This window comes from Hypanus sabinus, chromosome 16, assembly GCF_030144855.1.
Source record: "Hypanus sabinus isolate sHypSab1 chromosome 16, sHypSab1.hap1, whole genome shotgun sequence".
Lineage (NCBI taxonomy): Eukaryota > Metazoa > Chordata > Chondrichthyes > Myliobatiformes > Dasyatidae > Hypanus > Hypanus sabinus.
In genome coordinates, this window is record NC_082721.1 from 39062713 (window position 1) to 39068712 (window position 6000).

The 6000-nt window shown below is 37.0% G+C and overlaps 1 long non-coding RNA gene across 5 annotated transcripts in view; it reads right to left on the reverse strand.

Annotated features, from left to right (window-relative positions):
* Window positions 1–5668, reverse strand: part of LOC132406242 (uncharacterized) — a 131397-nt gene extending 125729 nt beyond the window's left edge. For 3 of the 5 annotated variants that reach the window (XR_009516100.1, XR_009516102.1, XR_009516103.1), the window contains exons 1-2: window positions 5451–5668; window positions 4807–5214 (exon numbers count right to left, since the gene is read on the reverse strand). This is a non-coding gene — a long non-coding RNA (uncharacterized LOC132406242). The remainder of the gene's footprint in view (window positions 1–4806; window positions 5215–5450) is intronic. The other 2 variants (XR_009516101.1, XR_009516104.1) reach the window with 2 other exon arrangements.
* Between the last annotated feature and the right edge of the window lie 332 nt (window positions 5669–6000).

Below are 6000 nucleotides of genomic sequence, written 5' to 3' on the forward strand. Positions count from 1 at the left end.
AAGAATCATTTCTGTAAGTGAAGATTTATAAGAAAAAGAGTTAAGATGGGCTTCAGTTAATATATCATTGTGAAGATTGCCCTACACCCTTAGTGCTGGACAGATGTATGTGCTTATCCAAAGATATTCTGCCCCACTATTGACTCCTCTGATCATCTCTCATTCCTTACAAAACCCTTTTATAACATTGCTCTTCAATTATAGTTCCTCCTTTAATCTGTCAGTTTTTCAATCGAAGTATGCTTGACTTCTGATTGTGTAGCAAAGGAATATTCTGAGAGACATTAAATGCAGTAATTTTATCTATTACATTATTGGTTAACATTATTAATTGTTACTAGTTTAGTGAAAGAGAAACAAAACCAGCTTGTAAGTGTAGTTAAGTACTTTAACCCTGAAGATTTCTATTATGTGCCACTCCATTGTTGAAAGCACAAAAAAAAATCACAAATGCAGACCAGACAAATACAACAGCGGCAGAGTGCATCTCTTGATGACAAGTTAATTTAAATCCTTTTTCCCTCTCCAGTGAATTTAGAAGATCCTTTGGCTTTATGTTGATGAAGGCTCTCCTGGTATTTTATCCAAAATGTATCCCTGAAAATAATTAGACTGTTTATTTTTGCCACTGCTTGTTTGAGCACGTTGTGTACAATTGACTGTAGTACTTCCTATTTGCAATGGAGACTATAGTTCAAGTGACTAGGTAAGCTTAAAGTTAATTTTGGATTAAAGGAGGTTGAGGGGAGACATGATCAAAATCTAAGGAATTATAAGAGGTGGAGATTGAGTAAGAATGAAGTATCTCCTTCCCTTAGTAGAGAGGTAATAAAGGAATTTGAAGGTTCTATATAATACAGTTCCTTCCTTCTTTTCCTGTCTTTCTTTCATTAACGGTAAAGATTTTCTCTTGTCAATGTAAGAAGCTTTCAATGCAAATATCTAGAGCTGTGTAGTACTGTTTGCTGTCTGTGTTGCAGCTTAATAGAAAATCTTATTAAGCTGCTATTGCTATGAATCTATCTTCTGTTGGTTTATCAAAATTATAATGGTTGATTAACTAAACAGAGAACTTGTAAGAAGATAAAACAATGTGAAATTTCATCCTTGCTTATTATGGTAATCATGCAAAGCTATACTGTTTGAAAAATTACAATCCATGTTATTCATTTTTGCCTAGATTAAAGAGACCATGATTGCACAAGATTGAAAAAGATATTCTGTAAAGTGTCTATCAACACTTGAATTATCTTCAGCCCCTTTCTGAGTTGACAAATCCATTACCAATTCATCTTTAGAATGGTCATTCAATAGATGAGGTGCAGATTGTCCATAGGATACAGTCTGTGCTTGCTGCAAGCATCAGTAGGCTATTTGATTGGAGTGGAAGGGATTTTTCATTTGAAGTTACAGTACTTGGTCTCTTGAGACACTGATAGTGTATGTACATTTCGTTGTGGGCATGAAGAGAGGTAAAAAAGCAAGATTAATTTATTTAGCATTGTTTACAATCTCATGATTTCTTTGAATCACTTCTCAATGAAGTACTTCTGAAGTGTAATGACTATTTTAATGCATACAAGCCTCTGCAAAGTATAATGTGATGATGACCAGATAATCTGTTCTCAATTATGTCAGTGGAGGAATAAAGATTATGCAGGATTTTGTTCTTGGAAGAATGGTGAAGAGGAGAACCCCTGATAACTTACTTCCTAGCCCATAACTCTCAGAACCTCATAGCCCAGGTAAAGTGTTTCTTTACACTTATAGTGTATTTACATAATAAGCCATTTGGGGGAGTCAAGTGTTATTTTGTTTTCATGAGAGTTTTGCAAATGGATTTTAAAGTTAACTTTATTACATTATCAATATGACATGACTTTTCCAGAATCACATTAGATGGTCATCTGTGATACCTTCCACAACAGTGAATGATTTATCAATATTCAGACAAGTCAATCCTTCCTAGTTTTCCAAATTTTTCTTATTCTTTTCAATGTTGTTTACACTGGACAATATATGATTTCATTTTTGGTTGAGATTCCTCAATTGTAATGAGTTTGTATCGCTATGAGGTCAAAAATTTTCATCAGTGCTTAAATTACATTCTCATGGGATCTCAGTATATTATCTAATTATCATCTTCCTGATTATCTCTGAGGAACACTTGTATATAAGCCTTGCCCAAATCTACAGTCTCCTGTCTCTGTCTCTGTCTTATATTGTACACACAGCTCTCATGCCTCTAGTATTACATAATCTGTAAATATGGAAGTTGTCGCCTGTTCATGATCACTCTGGACATCAAAACAAAGTGTATTAAGAATAACAATGGTGCTAGGACCAGTCCCAGGAGAGCTCCAGCTTACACTTTCCACCTGTTCAAAAGAAAACATTGCACTCCCATTCTCAATTTTCTGTTGCTTTCTATCCATGATTTTATAACCGCTTTTCTTCTATGTGCTCCAATCCTGATGACAAGACAGTTTGTTGCACCTTATCATACACCTCCTGGTGATTCATACACAGTTCATCAACAGGATTTCCCTTATCACCCATTCAGTTATTGTTATAATTCTTTGAGAAGTTCACTTAATTCTCCTGAATTGCTGACAGTCCCCTCTTTCTAGGAATCCACGTTGTGAACCTTTGAAAATCAAGGAAGGTATATCCATTCTGAAATAAGGTGATCAAAACTGTAGACAATTGTAACAAGGCTTTCTTAGTCTTTTATCCAATACCTCTGCAATGAATGTGTGGTTTGTCTTGCAAACAACATGATGTACCTACATTCTAACTTCTAGACTCATGCATAAAGCAAATTACTACATTTCGTTGAACACCAAAAGATAGTAATTATTTGCAATTTTAAAACTTCACATTTATCAACATGATACTCCATTTGCCATTTACTTACCCACTTATTTAAGCTTTCTCTATCCTTCTCAACTCCTTTGCACTGTCTTTGCAGTATTTTTCTCACCCAGATTTCTAACATTAGTAAACCTGGACAGATTAGAGTGTAACCATTAGACTAAGTCACTAAGTCATTAGTCACTTATTTTTGAGGCATTCCATTCATTAATGCCTGCTCGCTCAAGGTTTCATTTATTTCTACTCTGTCTTCTGTACTTTATAGAATGCTCTATCCTTGTTAATATATTATGGTCTATTCTGTGAATCATTATCTTGCATAACCATCTACCCTGACCAATGTCCTTTGAAAATCTAAATCAATCCCTGAAAGGCCCAGTTCCAAAAATTGCTAACAAGTAGATCAAACACGGTTTCCTTTCCTATAGGAATGTTGATTCTCCTATTTTGTCCTGACTTGTGGTGCTTAAAGGGATCACTGTACACCACACTCAAATACCTAACATTTCCTGGGACAGGCATGGAACATATTCCTGTACTTACTTAAAGTTCTCTTTTAACTTAAAGTTTGAAGCACATAGAAGGGAGATGGGAACTCTGATTGACTGGTGCCACTGCAACCTCATACCCAATGGCAGCCAAGCAAGGAGCTGATTATTGACTTCAGAAAGAGGAAACTGAAGGTCCATGAGCCGGTCCTCATCCAGGGATTAAAGTTGGAGAGGGTCAGCAACTTTAAATTCCTCGGTGTATTCATTTCAGAGGACCTGTCCTGTGCCCAGCACAAATGCAATTGTGAAGAAAGCACAGCAACACCTCTACTTCCTTAGAAGTTTGCAAAAATTTGGCATGATATCTATAACTTTGACAAACTTCTATAGATGTGTCGTGGAGAGTATATATTGATTGGCTGCATCACCGCCTGGCATGGAAACACCAAGGCGCTTGAACAGAAAGTCCTGCATAATGTAGTGGATACAGCCCAGTCCTTTGGGGTAAAGCCCTTCTAACTATTGAGCACATCTACATGAAACGTTGTCGAAAGAAAAAAGCATCCATCATCAGGTACCCCCACTACGCAGGTCATGCTTTCTTCTCGCTGCTGCCTTCAGGAAGAAAACACAGGAGCCTCAGGTCTCATGCCACGAGGTTCTGGAACAGTTATTACCCCTCAAACATTAGACTCCGAAATCAGAGGAGATAACTTCACTCAGCTTCACCTGCCTTATCAGAGAAATGTTCCTACAACCTATGGACTCACTGTCAAGGGCTCTTTATCTCATGTTCTCAATTTTTATTGATTATTTATTTATTATTATTAATATTATTTCTTTTTTGTTCTTGCTTTTTGTATTTGCATGGTTCTTTGTCTTTTGAGCAGTAGTTGCTTGCCTTGTTAGTACTGTCTTTCTATAATTCTATTACGGTTTTTGGATTTATTGAGTATACTTGCAAGACAATGAATCCCAGGGTGTATATGGTGATATATGCCCTTTGATAATAAATTTACTTCAAGCTTTGAACCAGCACAACATTCACCCTACTCTCTCCAGCATTGTGAAATTTATTTTAAGACCCCATTCTCACATTTTGGTGTTTATTAGAAGTCATAAACATCTTGAGTAACACTGATATGCTACAGATGCAGTAGACAGCTTTTGCAGAGGTTTTGCCCTTTATGGTTGCTAACAATATTTAAAAAAAAACACACACACACCTAGGGAAATGTTACTCTTTTTATTAAATTTCAGCAGTACAGAAGCCCTAACACAGTTCTAATTAAAAGAGAACTTCACAGTTGCCAAAGTGGGGATGGTCAATAATGACCAATGTTTAGTCCTGAAGTGTCAGTTCTTTAGCTAATTACAGACCAGCTGAACTACCAATATATTGGGTAGGAAGCTCATTCTCATTAAAATTGGAATGGGTTACCTGTCATGTTGGTAAAGGATCAGTATTTGATGCACATTCCCATGTCTAAAGCACGCGTTGGTCCATTTATCTATACAAAAACACTGTCCTTTTGTCACCACTCTGAGGCCCTTTAGCACCTGCATAGGAAGATAAACATTCAATCTTCTATCCAAGCCAATCCAGAAGCAATAATCTCCCAACAGCTAATCATACCCAGTGATTTACTCACCACACCCCAACCAGATTCTAATCTCCTCTGGCTGCCACTCCAGCTGTCCTTTGCAGGTTTCAGTGAATTCCGCCCAGATCTTCAGTAACCTGTGACGTAGACTCTGCAATGCATTCACTCTTCCAACCAAAGACACTTGGACATCCGATCTTTGATGAAATCTTTGTGTCCTGCTACTTGCTGGTCATTTCGACATGCTGAAGAGAAACCAGCTGGATTATGCCTCATGGAAATCAATGACACTGATGTAAGCATCATGCCCAAATTTTATAGCCGACACAAAACACCTCAGCCTCTTGTGCAAAATAGAGTCATAGTGTAAAACATAATTGAAATGGGCCCTTCAGCTCAACTCAACTATGCTACACAAGATGCCCATATCCCTCTACTATTCATGCATCTGTCAAAATGTCTTTTAAAATTTGTTACTTACTGGTCTCAATCACTTCCTCTGGCAGTTTGTTCCATACATACATCAGTCTCTGCATGAAAGAATGGCTCCTCAGTTTCCTTTTCACACAATTACAGTCAGGAAGAGTAGATGTGGAATGAGTTTATCAGTGCAAGAGAAGAAGAAGGGACTGTTGGAGTTGACAATTTGGTTGCAATGTGAAAATTGTTTAAAGTGGGAGGAAGTATTATGAATTTAATGTTGTGGATAGGCCTGGAGGAGTTAAAATATGCAGTAAGTGATAGTCAGAACAACAACAGTGGAGAGGTCAAAAGAGCAATGACCTTAGTAGCAATGATTTAAAAAGTTGTGAAAAAGTTGACTCAGAAACAGTCCATCATTTTATTTATGGTTCACTTTCACAATCCTGTTCCTCTCTGCCAAAGTGTCTGTGGGAGCTAAATTAGATGGCCTCAAAGCAGGGGGTAAAGATCATAATGCACATTCTGTTCCATGTATTGTAAGTAGCATGACATTTTTAAGCTGCCTATTTACATAAACTCTTTACTTGGGTAACATTAAATGTGCATTT